Genomic DNA, 15574 nt, shown 5'->3' on the forward strand with positions numbered 1-15574 from the left:
CCCACACAGAGCCATACCGACAATCCTTCTTTCCACGAACAATACGAGACTGGAATAGAAGGGAGAACCGTTAGAGGTACTCAAGGTACCCTCCGCCCCACACCGTCAGGTGGCTTGCGGAGTATGGATGTAGATGTTGATGTAGATGTAGACAAGGGATCTCAAATCGATTCCATATTCCTAAATTTCCAGAATGCTTTTGATACCATTCCTCACAAGCGACTATTAATGAAATTGCGTGCATATGGAGTATCGTCACAGTTGAGCGACTGGATTCGTGATTTCCTCTCAGAGAGTGATAGATGGTAAATCATGGAGTAGAACACAAGTGATATCTGGTGTTCGGCAAGGTAGTGTCATAGTCCCTCTGCTGTTTCTGATTTACATAAATGATCTAGGTGATAATCTGAGTAGCCCCCTTAGATTGTTTGCAGATGACGCTGTAATTTAACGTCTAGTAAAATCATCAGACTATCAATTCGAATTACAAAATTATCTAGAGATAATTTGTGTATGCTGCGAAAAGTGGCAATTGGCTCTTGACAAAGAAAAGTGTCAGTTCATCCACATGGGTACTAAAGAAAATCCGATAAATTTTGGTTATACGGTATGAAAGACCACGTAGATAATATTGTGGGGAGGGCGAAACAAAGACTGCAGTTTGTTCGCAGAACACTTAGAAGATGCGAAAAACCTACTAACGAGACAGCCTACATTACACTTGTCCGTCCTCTGCTGGAATACTGCTGTGCGGTGTGGGATCCTTACCAGGTAGGATTGATGGAGGACATCGAAAAAGTGCAAAGAAGGGCAGTGATATGGTATGTGAGTTGGGATGGCAGTCAGTGAAACGAAGGCAGTTTTCTTTGCAGCGAGATGTATTTACGAAATTTCAATCACCAACTTTCGCTTCAGAATGCGAAAATATTTTGTTGACACCCACCTACGTAGAGAGAAGAGATCATCATAATAAAATAAGAGAAATCGGAGCTCGAATGGAAAGATTTAGGTGTTCCTTTTTCCCACGCACCATTCGAGAGTGGGATGGAAGAGAATTAGTATGAACCCTCTGCCAGGCATTTAAGTGTGAATTGTGGAGTAAGCATGTAGATGTAGATGTAGAACCAAGTTACAATATCATGAAAAGGAAAGCTGCTGCTCACCATACAGCGGAGATGCTGAGTCACAGATATGTACAACAAAAAGACTGTCACAAATATAGCATTCGGCCAGAAGGCCTTCGTCAGGATTAGTCGAGAAACACACACATACACACTCGTGCAAACACAACTCACACACACATGACTGCAGTCTCAGGCAACTGAGGCGACACTGCGAGCGGCAGCACCAGTGCATGATGGGAGTGGCGACTGGGTGGGGGTAAGGAGGAGGCTGGGGTGGGGAGGGGGAGGCACAGTAGGGTAGGCGTGGCAGACAGTGACATGCTGTTGGGGAGCGCCGTGGGGTGAGCTGGAAAGAGGGTAGGGCAGCTGTGTGCAGTCGGAAGATTAGACGGAGGGAGCAGAGAGGTCCATCTAATCTCCAGACTGCATATAGCTGCCCTAACCTGTTCCCAGCCCGTCCCTCCGCGCTCCACAACAGCACGTCACTGTCCACCATGCCTACCCTACAGTGCCTCCCCCTCCCTGCCGAAGCCACCTCCTTACCCCCACCCAGTCGCCACTCTCATCATGCACCAGTGCTGCTCGCAGTGTGGCCTCAGTCGCCTGAGACTGCAGTCATTAGCCCTTTAAATGCTCTGGACGTGTCAACGCGCGTGCCTTTGTACCTGTCCCTGTGCTCTCTGAACGTGTTTACGCGCGCCACCAGTCCTTCTACCTAGTACCCTGAAAGTGTCTACACATAGACACATCCTTGCATGAAAGCAGTGAGGCCTTGGTAAGTCTCTGCAGAGAGCTGGCACCACATTTGTATACACAAGTCACCTAATCCCTGTAAATTCCGGGGATAGGGATGATGAGCTCTGACGCCATTTTCAATCATAACCCAGATGTGTTTGATCGGGTTCAGCGCTGGCATATTGTGGGGCCAGCACATCAATTGGAAGTCACCACTGTATACCTCGAAATAGTCCCTCCTCCACTGCTGACATTGTGGCATCGCATATTATCTTGTTGAAAATGCCACTGCTGTCAGGAAACATGATCGTCATGAAGGAGTGTATGTAGTCTGCAATCAGTGTACGATACTCCTTGGCCATCACGGTGCCTTGCACGCGTTCCTCTGGACCCATGGATCTCCACATGAATGTCGCTCCAGAGCATATGGAGCTGCTGCCAGATTGTCTCTGACCTGCAGTACAGTTATCAAGGAGCCGTTCCCCTGGAAGACGACGTATTTGCTCTCTCCCATCGATTGATGAAGAAGGCATCTCCGCCAATGTCCACCGCCGATGGTCATGTGTCCATTTCAATTGTACACTCCTGGAAATGGAAAAAAGAACACATTGACAACGGTGTGTCAGACCCACCATACTTGCTCCGGACACTGCGAGAGGGCTGTACAAGCAATGATCACACGCACGGCACAGCGGACTCACCAGGAACCGCGGTGTTGGCCGTCGAATGGCGCTAGCTGCACATCATTTGTGCACCGCTGCCGTCACTGTCAGCCAGTTTGCCATGGCATACGGAGCTCCATCGCAGTCTTTAACACTGGTAGCATGCCGCGACAGCGTAGACGTGAACCGTATGTGCAGTTGACGGACTTTGAGTGAGGGCGTATAGTGGGCATGCGGGAGGCCCGGTGGACGTACCGCCGAATTGCACCACACGTGGGGCGTGAGGTCTCCACAGTACATCGATGTTGTCGCCAGTGGCCGGCGGAAGGTGCACGTGCCCGTCGACCTGGGACCGGACCGCAGCGACGCACGGATGCACGCCAAGACCGTAGGATCCTACGCAGTGCCGTATGGGACCGCACCGCCACTTCCCAGCAAATTAGGGACACTGTTGCCCCTGGGGTATCGGCGAGGACCATTCGCAACCGTCTCCATGAAGCTGGGCTACGGTCCCGCACACCGTTAGGCCGTCTTCCGCTCACGCCCCAACATCGTGCAGCCCGCCTCCAGCGGTGTCGCGACAGGCGTGAATGGAGGGACGAATGGAGACGTGTCGTCTTCAGCGATGAGAGTCGCTTCTGCCTTGGTGCCAATGATGGTCGTATGCGTGTTTGGCGCCGTGCAGGTGAGCGCCACAATCAGGACTGCATACGACCGAGGCACACCGGGCCAACACCTGGCATCATGGTGTGGGGAGCGACCTCCTACACTGGCCGTACACCTCTGATGATCGTCGAGGGGACACTGTAAGTCAACTACCCTGGCCAGCAAGATCTCCGGATCTGTCCCCCATTGAGCATGTTTGGGACTGGATGAAGCGTCGTCTCACGCGGTCTGCACGTCCAGCACGAACGCTGGTCCAACTGAGGCGCCAGGTGGAAATGGCATGGCAAGCCGTTCCACAGCACTACATCCAGCATCTCTACGATCGCCTTCATGGGAGAATAGCAGCCTGCATTGCTGCGAAAGGTGGGTATACACTGTACTAGTGCCGACATTGTGCATGCTCTGTTGCCTGTGTCTATGTGCCTGTGGTTCTGTCAGTGTGATCATGTGATGTATCTGACCCCAGGAATGTGTCAATAAAGTTTCCCCTTCCTGGGACAATGAATTCACGGTGTTCTTATTTCAATTTCCAGGAGTGTAGTTACTGATGTGGTTGTGTTAACATTGGCACACGCATGGATCGTCGACTGCGACGACCCATTATTAGGAGTGTTTGGTATACTATGTGTTCAGACACACTTGTACGTTACCCAGCATTAAAGTCTGGTGTTAGTTCCGCCTGTCCTGTTTTACTAGTTTGCCCAGCCTGTGACGTCTGACGTCTGTAATGAGGGTGGCCGCACAACCCCACGACGTGTGGATGTGGCTTCATCTTGGTTTAGCCTTGTGTTGATGACACCACAGCACTCTTCAAATGCCTGACAAATTGTGCAGTTTCTGAAACGCTCGTGCCGAACCTCTGGGCCATCACGTGTTCTCTCGCACAAACTCAGATAGATAGTGCACCTTCCCCATTCTACACAAGGACAGCACGCAACTGATACTACAGTCACTACGCGCATCGATAGTAGGTCAATGGTCTCAATGTTCTGTCTGATCAGTGTACATGGCGTCAGGTGACGTTCTCCAGGCATTCGCCAATCCAAAACCTTTCCACCCGATTGCCGCAAAGTATAACGTGATTCGTCTCTCCACATCTCTTGTTCCCCGTCGTACACTGTCCATTGGTGTTGCGTAGCACTGACTACATACATGTGTAGATTACAAGGAGCTGCTCGATCGTTGTACGCCATTAATTTCAGGTCCCTAAGCACATTCAGTGTGCCACCTGGACTGCTGATTGTACTCCGGAACTCTCGAGTGATTCTTTCCGCCGATTTCATATGATTTTTTTACAACGGTCTTGCACAATGCTCGATGGTCCCTGTGCGTCATTATATGAGGTCTGCCTGGCCTTTGGGCTAGCTGTGGTTGTTCCTCCGCGTTTCCATTTCACATTCACTTCAACAACAGTCGACTATGTCAGCTTTAGAAGGGCGAAACGTCCCTGATGGATCAGTTACTCAGGTGACATCAAATGACTAGTCCACATTTGAAGCCTCTGAACTCTGCTGACCAACCTATTCAGCTGTTACTGCACCTCTACCGGCAACACAGTATTCTCGTCCTCCTTCTATTCTGGCGGGCCCACTTTTTGTGACATCTAGTGGTCACTTTCGCGTTACATAGGAGTATCTGAATATTTTAGTTCAGATAGTGTACTAGTGCAACCAAGGCTAGAACGAGTATTCTTGGAACCGTACCTGAGAATTATGCACGAAGTTATCAATTTACTTTCATGCATAAACTCTTACAAAATGGTGAACTGTGACTTCATATCGCTTGCTTTTATTTTGTAGTTCGTTAACAGTCGGCAGTATTTCCTTTATTTAACACTAGGGTCCACAATTTGTGTAATTTAAGCTGTTTCTTTGTTCTATCTAATTTGATGTCCGCTACTGTAGCTGAGTGGACAGCGCGCAAGCTTGTCGTGCCGGGAGGTCCGGGTTCGATTACCGGCTGGGCGCCGCGGTGGACTCGCGGTTCTAGGCGAGCAGTCCGGAACCACGCGACTGCTACGGTCGCAGGTTCGAATCCTGCCTCGGGCATGGATGTGTGTGACGTCCTTAGGTTAGTTAGGTTTAACTAGTTCTAAGTTCTAGGGGACTGATGACCTAAGATGTTAAGTCCCATAGTGCTCAGAGCCATTTTGAACCGGCTGGGCTCGAGATTTCCTCCTCAGGGACTGGGTGTTTGTGTGGTCTTCATCATCATCATTTCATCCTCTTCGACACGCAAGTCGCCGAAGAGGCGTCACCTCAAAAGACCTGCACCAGGCGATCGGTACTGCCTGCCAGGAGGCCCTCGCCACACGACATTTAATTTAATTTGATGACATGACGAAGCGTTGTAAATATTCAGATTCACTACTCACAATATCATGGGTACTCGGAAAACAATACTAACTCCAGATTTTTTGCATTTGGTTCAGTGACATAAAAAGATGTGTAATCTGAAAGTAACTGCACAAATACTCAATCATGTCTTAACATTTCAAAAGCCTGCAAGAACTGGCAATTTCTTCAAAGGGTCCAAAAATGTAAAATTGCGCATTTCGCAAAACGCTAAGACATAGTATCCTATGACTATAATATCAATGAGTCACAAATGGAATCTATCAACTCATGCAAATACCTGGCTGTATTCATCTGTAGTGATACGAAGTGTGATATTCACATAGGCTAAGTCGTACATAAGAAGGATGGAAAGCTTGTTCGTTATTAAGATACTAGGAAAATGAATACAGTTCACGAAGGAAATGGCTTACAAAACATTTGTGCGACACATCCTACAATAGCTTTCAAGTGTGTAGGACCTGTACCATATAAGATCAACGGAGGATATTGACCGTACACAATCAACACAGCATGAATAATCATAGGCTTGAAACAGCCTGCTGGATTAAAAATATATGCCGACTGCTATTTGAACCTTGCTTTCAAAATTTCGCAGAGGTTCTCCTGAATATGTTGTGGGGCGTGGAATGCTGGAAGAAAGGGTACTACGAAGAGATGGTGGCAGAAGCACGGGGCAGAAGTACAGCTACATAATGCTGAGGGATGGGGAGGGTAGGGGGAGGGGCGGCGGATAGTTCACGAGCCATGCCTGGATAGCTCAGTCGGTAGAACATTGCCAGGGAAAGGCAAGATTCTGGGTTCGAATCCCGATCTGGGAGACAGTTTTAATCTACCAGGAAGTTTCCAAGCAGCGCACATTCCGCTGTGGACTGAATATTGATTCTGGTAACAGGACTGTTTGCCCACAGCAGAGTGTCAGCGAAATGCTAGAGAATCTGAAATGTTAGCTGCATGACGACAGACGCATGAGGGTCACTCCAAATCTTTTTTAATCCATCTTTTATTGTACATGTTTGAAAGTCTTACAGTGTGTAGATACATCCTTTAGGAACAGTATTTTCATTTCTCTACATAATTTCCATTCCTCTCAACTACCTTAAGCCATCTTGGAACCAGCGCCTCTATACCCGCACGGTAAAATTCTGGACTAACCTGTTGGAGCCGCTGTTTGGCAGAGTGCACAAGGGAGTCACCGTCTGCAAACCTTGTTCCACGAAGAGAGTCTTTCAGTTTCCCAAAGAGATGATAGTCATGTGGAGCCAGGTCAGGACTGTAAGGCAGGTGTTTCAGTGTTGTCCATGCGAGTTTTGTGATCGCTTCCAAGGTGTTTTGATTGACATGAAGCCATGCATTGCAACAGTAAAACATCCAGCTTTTGCAAATGTGGTCGAACACGACTCAGTCGAGCTTGAAGTTTCTTCAGTGTCATCACATATGCATCAGAATTTATGGTGGTTTCACTTGGCATGATGTCCACAAGCAAGAGTCTTTCGGAATCAGAAAACACTGTAGCCATAACTTTTCCAGCAGAAGGTGTGGTTTTGAATTTTTTTCTTGTGTGAATTTGCATGATGCCACTCCTCTTCATCTCTGGTGAAAAATGATTGAGTCATATTTCATCACCTGCCACAATTCTTCCAAGAAATTCATCTCCACCATTCTTGTTCTATCCCAAAAGTTCGCTGCATACCGTTTTTCTTGATTCTTAGTGAGCCACTGTCAACATCCTGGGAACCCACCTGCCACAAACCTTTTTTAAAGCCAACACGTTCAGTATTCTGCAAACACTTCCTTCCCCTAACCCAACGTAGCTTGACAATTCGTTCACTGTGATGCGTCTGTCAGCAGTGACCAGTTCGTTAACTCGCTGCACATTGTATGGAGTGTGTGCAGTACGAGGCCTGCCGCTGCGAGGACAATCAATATTGCCGTGCCCGCTTGCATCATGTAACCTGCCTACCCACCGACTAACTGTACTGCGATCGACAGTAGCATCCCAAAAATCTTTTTCTATCTCTTGTGGACGTTTCCCACTGTCTCGTTTTCACAGCACAGGAATTCTATGACAGCACGTTGCTTCTGACGAACGTCAAGTGTAGGAGCCATCTTGAAGACATGCTGTGACAGCGCCACTCACGGGAACAAGTTAAACTAAGTTTGAAAACAAACGGGAGGAATGTATCTACACACAGTAAAACTTTCACACGTGCAGAATGAAAACTGTATTTTTACAAAAATAGTGTGCATTTATTTTGGAGTGACCCTCGTATATTATTACCAAGAACGCCTACTAACAAAGTCTTAAGAATCAGTATTAAAAAAAGAGTCTAAGAACATACTACAGCCTCCTAACTATCGCTTCAATACGAACCGTGAAGATAAAATAAGCTAATTACAGACGCATTCAAGCAGTCTGCTCCATAAATTAGTGTTATTCAAATAAACCCTAACACTATAAAATGAAAGACATGGTAAGGTCATCGCAGACGGAACACCCTCTCGGAATGATTCCAGAATCGGGAATGAAATCGGCCGTGTCCGTGGTAAAAGGAACCAACCCTTCTCTTAGAGGAATCACGGAAAACCTAAATCTGGATGGACAGACGCGGAAATTATTCACCATCCTCACGAATGCAATTCCAGAGTGCTAACCTCTGCGCCACTTCACCCCATGTCGTACAATGGGAAGTATACTGGGCCACACACTTCGCAGTGGTTTGCAAAGCATGGCTGTAGAAGGGATTGACAAAGATCACACCAAAACCACAACACATTACCGTGCCTAATAGAATGCAGGAAAACCGTTGGTATTCAATCTCGAAATGGATAAATACAGGTCCTGTATGGTTTTCAAGGGAATGTCATAACATTCTTCCTATAAAATAGTAACAAGTTCAGGTAAAGAAAATGGAGAGCGAGCACGCACCCTCCTCTCCAAAGCAGATCACAAGGCCTTGGTACCAGGAGAGATGCGACAATTCATCCTCGTGCTCATGAAACCATTCCTGCATGACGTGAGCTGTGTGAACAGGGATCCTGTCGTCTTGGAATACATCATCACTATTGGGTCACAAACATTGTACCATGGGATTGGCATATGATCAGCCAAAATGGTTCATAATCTTTGGCACTAATATGACTTTGCAGAGTAACCATGACACTCAGGGAACACCACGATATGGCTGCCTAAATCATCACCGATCCCGCCATGTTTCACTCTTGGGACGTAAACTCGCCAGAAGTTGGAAACATTGTGAAACAAGACTCATCCCATTAAGTGACATCCATACATCGGTGCATAGTCGAGGTTCTGTGCCTTCGGCACTATGTTTTCCTGTCGCAAGCATCTGCGTCATTGATGAGTGGTTTTGGAATCCCAGGTCCCTTGAAATTCCATATATATGTAGCTCCCTTGGTGTTTTTTGGTGTTGACAGGATTTGCCAATGGGACAGCCAGCTCTGCACTGACTGTTACAGCTGTTCTCTTATTTTTCATTCATTCGGGCACTCTGTTTTTAAAGGGCAACGGCCTTGCAGCATTGGTCACACCGGTCCCCGTGAGATCACCGAAGTTAAGCGCTGTCAGGCGTGGTCGGCACTTGGATGGGCGACCATACAGGCCTCCATGCGCTGTTGCCATTTTTGGGCGAGCACTCAGCCTCGTGATGCCAATCGAGGAGTTACTCGACAGAATAGTTGTGGTTTCGGCCAAGAATACCATCATAACGACCGGGAGAGCGGTGTGCAGACCCCACGCTCCTCCTATCCGCATCCTCCTCTCAGGATGACACGGCGGTCGGATGGTCCCGGTAGGCCACTCGTGGCCTGACGACAGAGTGAATGTATTCTGTTTTTAAAGAAGTTAAAATAACAGAAGAGCCCCACGAAATGCTTAAGAATGCACGGAAAAGTAAGGTTAGCTTATTTCACCAAAATATTAGAGAACTGAGTAATAAGGCAGAAGAGCGTCTTGTCTATTTGGAAAATGCGGAGAGCTCTGGGAAGACAAGCATCCTGTGCCTCACTGAGCACCACATAACCATAGTGTTAGATAGGTTGCATATAAAAGATTACACTCTAGTAGTATACTGCTGCAGAAGTTGTATGGGAAAAGGAGGTGGTGTTACACATATTAAGACAAAACACAAGTTTGGAAACATTGAGATTATTAGATGTTGTAGTGATTAGCACACGGAAGTGTGTGTGTGTGAACTAATACTGAAAAAATTGTCCAATTTCGATTATAACTGTGTATAGATACCCACTGGTAAATTTTGAACTGTTTTTGAGGAATCTGGATTCCTTACCATGCTATATCGGACAGCAGCAAGTAGTCAATAGTATGCGGTGACCTCGGTGTAGATTCTGTAAAGGATTCTGGAAAGAAAAATGATCTGGAAACCTTAATTGGAATCATACAATTTGAGCTCAGTTATTAACTTTCCAACACAGGTGATAAAGGCAGTAGGACCCTAACTGATTATGTTTTCTTTGATGAAGCTCAAAGCAAGATAATAACTGTTTACCCAGTAGCAAATGCTCTCTCTGTCGTTGATACATGCTTAGGATAAATGAAATCGTGCCTTACAGTATGGCTACTTCTCTCTAGAAATCAGCTAGGATAATTAATGACTCCAGGACAAATGTTTTTAAGAAAAGTTTACAAGAAATGATTTGAGATGAAATTTATAGCGAACCAAACGCTAACACAGAATTTAATCTATTCCATGATAAATTCATATCATTATTTGAAAATAGCTTTGGGCAAAATGTAAACTGAAATTACATTAAACAGCCATGTAAAAGCCATGGATCACTGAGGTGATTAAAGTGTCTCGTGAATGGAAATTGGAAATGTGTCCGTTGGCAACAACAAGCAGAGATATTGCAGTTGATGCACACTACAAAAAAATCAAGTAACATGCACATTATGTCAGAAATCAGTAATTCCAACAAACTTAAGGCTATATGGAATGTAGTGAAACGGGAGGCAGGACAACCAGTCACAGAAAGGGATAACATCTGTATTGAACTGAATGGATCAGCTGTAATTCATGAGTCACAGGTAGCAAATACATTTATTAATCATTTCTTAAACACAGTAGATGGTATAGGGAGAAACAGTTCAAGAGGAAAAAATCACAGCAGTAATTTAAAAAACAACACTTAATGTAATTCAGTCAAATGAGTGTATCACCAATTCCTCATTCTGAAGTTAATAAAATTATATTTTCTCTAAATATCTCTCAAAAATAAAAGGTCATCTAGTTTTGATAATGTTGCCAATCGAGTACTACAGATTTCTTCCAGCATAATAAGCCCTCTCTTACCTGAAACATGTAATGCATCACTCATTCAAGGTATTTTTCCAGAGAGACTGAAATACGCCAGTGTCAAACCCCCTCAAAAGAAAGACGAAAGCAGAGAGATACATAACTACCAACCTGTTTCACTGGTGACATTATTTCCCAAAATATTTGAAAAGGTTACGTATTCTAGAATAGTAGCTCACCTTAGCAGCAATAAATCTTCAGCAAATCACATATTGGTTCCAGAAGAGCTGCTCTACTGATAATGCCGTTTCCATGTTCACTCACTAAATTTTACAAGCACTAAAATATAAAATAGCGCCATCGGTATTTTCTGCGATCGGTGTAAGACACTTGACTGTGCGAATCCCATTGCTCTCCTAGATAAACTGGTATAGCCAACTAGTGGATAACTTCATATCTAACCAAAAAAATGCAGAAATTTGTACTTAGTTATTAAACCAATGTAGTCTGGGGACATTATTCTAATTGGGGAGAAATCATGTATGGGGTTCCCCAAGGCAGTCTTAGATCCGCAATTGTTCTTGATATGTGCAAACGATCTTTCGTCTAACATACAACAAGCAGAATTAGTTCTTTTTTTAGATGACACTAATACTGTAATAAATCCAAGTGTACATACACACTACTGGCAATTAAAATTGCTACACCACGAAGATGACGTGCTACAGACGCGAAATTTAACCGACTGGAAGAAGATGCTGTGATACGCAAAAGATAAGCTTTCCAGAGCATTCACACCAGGTTAGCGCCGCTGGTGACACCTACAAAGTGCTGATATGAGGAAAGTTTCCAACCGATTTCTGAAAAAAATGGTTCAAATGGCCCTGAGCACTATGGGACTTAACATCTGTGGTCATCAGTCCCCCTAGAACTTAGAACTACTTAAACCTAACTAACCTAAGAACAACACACACATCCATCCCCGAGGCAGAATACGAACCTGCGACCGTAGCGGTCAAGCGGTTCCAGACTGAAGCGCCTAGAACCGTACGGCCACACCGGCCGGCCCGATTTCTCATACACTAACAGCAATCGACCGGCGTTTCCTGGACAAACGTTATTGTGATGCCTCGTGTAAGGAGGAGAAATGCGTACCATCACGTTTCCGACTTTGATAAAGGTCAGATTGTAGCCTATCGCAATTGCGTTTTATCGTATCGCGACATTGCTGCTCGCGTTCCTGGAGATCCAATGGCTGTTAGCAGAATATGGAATCGGTGGGTTCAGGAGGGTAATACGGAACGCCTTTCTAGATTCCAACGTCCTCGAATCACTAGCAGTCGAGATGACAGGCATCTTATCCGCATGGCTGTAACGGATCATGCAGCCACGTTTCGACCCCTGAGTCAACAGATGGGGACGTTTGCAAGACAACAACCATCTGCACGAACTGTTCGACGACGTTTGCAGCAGCATGGACTACCAGTTCGGAGACCATGGATGCGGTTACCCTTGACGCTGCATCACAGACAGGAGCGCCTGCTATGGTGTACTCAACGACGAACCTGGATGCACGAATGGCAAAACGTCATTTTTTCGGATGAATTCAGGTTCTGTTTACAGCACCATGATGGTCGCATCCGTGTTTGGCGACATCGTGGTGAACGCACATTGGAAGCGTGTATTCGTCATCGCCATGCCGTCGTATCACACGGTGTGATGGTGTAAGGTGTCAGGCAAATCCAACACCTTACATGAAAACCCTGACATAATAAGCAAATCTACTAGTATGTCACCTAGCTCCGAATAAATCGTGACATTAAATTAACCAAAGTAATACGAGTAACGAGTGAGCAAATGGAATACCACAGACTAACACAAGAATGCCTAAATGCATGTCGTACCTTCCCACCGTGAGGCAGACGCAGTTCCGAGGGGAGAAACGAGGACAGAAGCCGAGAGCAGAACCGTAGGGAGGGGCTGGGCACCCACGCCGTGAGCCTACCTGTACAACTATACAACCCGCACGTTTTAGCGTCAGGCTTTTTCGCGTCTCAGGTATGTCAAGGACAACCCCCAGCCCATGTTAAAAGCTAGAGCCCTCCAGAAAAGCAGTATAGATCTTACGATAACACAAAAAGGGCCACTACCACCCGCAAGTTTTAGCGTGAGACTTTTTAGCGTCTCTGTTACGTTGCAAACTTTAAAAAACATCGCCCCACCACGAAAAGTATAACGTTTCTCATTGGATAGATAGAATTTTTGTAGGCGGAGCTTAAGGTTAACATTGAGACCCTGATTGGTCAGATTAAAACATAGCCAGATAGTTTTTTTTTAAACTAACTTCGGTAAATTGTAGTAAGGAGAAGTTAGATGAGAGTTGCTTCCGAGATGGCGATGTGAGCGGAGCTGTGCCGCCGGCCGCTGCCGCCCTGACGCTGCTTATACACCGACAAGGTAATGAACGCACGCGATGCCGCATTTTTGAGCGCATAAGGCTTCACTCAGAACTGCAGAAGTCTCATCTGTTACACCCCTTTTTCCGTTAAACTAATGGTGATCGTTAGTTAAAACTCATGGTGTTCACATTTGCCACTTGAAGTAAAGATCTGAAACGCGATGATTTTTCTTTTATATAGTTATTGAGAAGCCACATCAGCCACTGTAATTTACGACAAGTTAGATAAGTAATTAAAGATAATTGAGGGTCACTGTAGACCATTTTGATAGTTTTTTCTTTTGTGAAACTTAAATTAAACCTAGATTATAGATGTGATATGGCATAGGTCATCCTTCAATCGATTGTAGAACTTGGAAACCCATTTAGGGAATATTCGTTCACATTTTTGTTGAACGCAGTTGGTTTTTACCATCCTGTATTAAAACATTTCCTTTTATCAATAGTGCAATTTATAAACGATGTTTTGTGATTAGAATAAATTTCCAATGGTAAACTTAACTGCTTTTTCGACGTTATTTTACCAGCTAACTAAAAATAGGAAAGCTTTGAACCCTTTCCACCAAATTTAGTTAGTATTAAGATTCTTTTACAGGGAGTGCAGTGGAGCTGACGCTGAGATCATTAAGTATTTGGTTATATCATCGATAGTCTCACTGAACTCTTCTGAATTCTACATGTCATGTGTGGTCTGGCGTCTCCTTACCAGCAACAGGTCCCAGGTTCAAATCAGTTAATTCCCTAAAAAACACGCTCAGAGCGTCGTTGCGCGAAAGTGGTAGGGAGACACGATATAGTACAAACAGACACCACCATGAATGTTTAGAATGGTACGGGGTGCCATTAGTTACACGTCTCGGTCACCTCTTGTTCGCACTGACGACACTTTGAACAGTGGGCGTTACATTTCATATGTGTTACGACCCGTGGCTCTACCCTTCATTCGATCCGTGCAAAACCCTACATTTCAGCAGGATAATGCACGACCGTATGTTGTAGGTCCTGTACGGGCCATGTGGACACAAAAAATTCTCGAGTGCTGCCCTGGCCAGTACATTCTCCAGATCTCTCACCAACTGAAAACGTATGGTCAATGGTGGTCGAGCAACTGGTTCGTCACAATACTCCAGTCACTACTCTTGATGAACTGTGGTATCGTGTTGAAGCTATGGGCAGCTGTACCTGTACACGCCATCCAAGCTCTGTTTGACTCATAGCCCAGGCGTATCAAGGCCATTGTTACCGCCAGAGGTGGTTGTTCTGAGTACAGATTTCTCAGGATCTATGCACCCAAACTGCGTGAAAATGTAATCACATGTCAGTTCTAGTATAATATATTTGTCCAATGAATACCCGTTTATCATCTGCATTTATTCTTGGTGTAGCCATTTTAATGGCCAGTAGTGTAGAAACAGGAGAAATAGTAAGCAATGTTCTTAAAAGTATCATTGACTGCTTTTCTACGAATGGTGTCACACTCAATTTAAAAAAAAAAATTTCATTTCTGTACATCTAGGGGTACTACAGCAGTTGTAAGTGTAACGCTTGGTTGGGAAATAATAAACAGGGTGGAAAGTTTAAAATTCTTAGGTGTCCATCTTGATGAAAATTTAAACTAAAGAAATCACAATTTGGAACTCCTAAAATAACTAAGTTCAACCACACTTGTTTTTAGAATCTTTGCAAATCTTGGGGAGACACACATCAGGATGTCGACATTTTCATTCAGTAATGTCATATGGCATAATGTTCTGATGCAACTCATCTTTAAGAAAGAAAATCTTCATTGACCAAAAATGTGCTGTACGAGTAATATGTGGTGCAGAGCCTTGAACATCTTGTAGACATCTTTTAAGTAGTTGAGCATTCTGACTACTGACTGCTGTTTCCCTCATGAAGTTTGTTGTAAAAGGGGTGCACAATGCTGCAGTGATATAAAATGTCTGACAGATAACAGAATAAACTTTGAAAAAAAACTGAAATTGTTTATCGTTGACAGTTCCTTCTTTTCTACAGTAGAATTTCTATTATTGTACAGTGTAAAATTTGTGGGGTAGGAAATACCATCTTAAATCTATAGATAAAAAAGAATCTTCACAAATGGTCGTCAAGTAGCCATATTTAAAAATTAAGTTGCGCTGTGAATGTACGTATGATGACTTGTCCCACATAATTACGACTTATCGTGCAGATCATCCATGGAACATGAAACTAACTAGCTAACTAACTAACTCAAAATCGTCTTCAGTGTCCGTCCGTTTCGATCACTCACTATGCACTTTCGTACGCGTTGTGACTT

General features: G+C 44.9%; 1 protein-coding gene across 1 annotated transcript in view; it reads right to left on the minus strand.

Annotated features, from left to right (window-relative positions):
* The window catches only part of LOC126355361 (testis-specific serine/threonine-protein kinase 3-like), a 72199-nt gene that overhangs the window by 55384 nt on the left and 1241 nt on the right, over positions 1-15574 (minus strand). The gene's annotated exons all lie outside the window — the stretch shown is intronic.

This window comes from Schistocerca gregaria, chromosome 3 (assembly GCF_023897955.1).
Source record: "Schistocerca gregaria isolate iqSchGreg1 chromosome 3, iqSchGreg1.2, whole genome shotgun sequence".
Taxonomy (NCBI): Eukaryota; Metazoa; Arthropoda; class Insecta; order Orthoptera; family Acrididae; genus Schistocerca; species Schistocerca gregaria.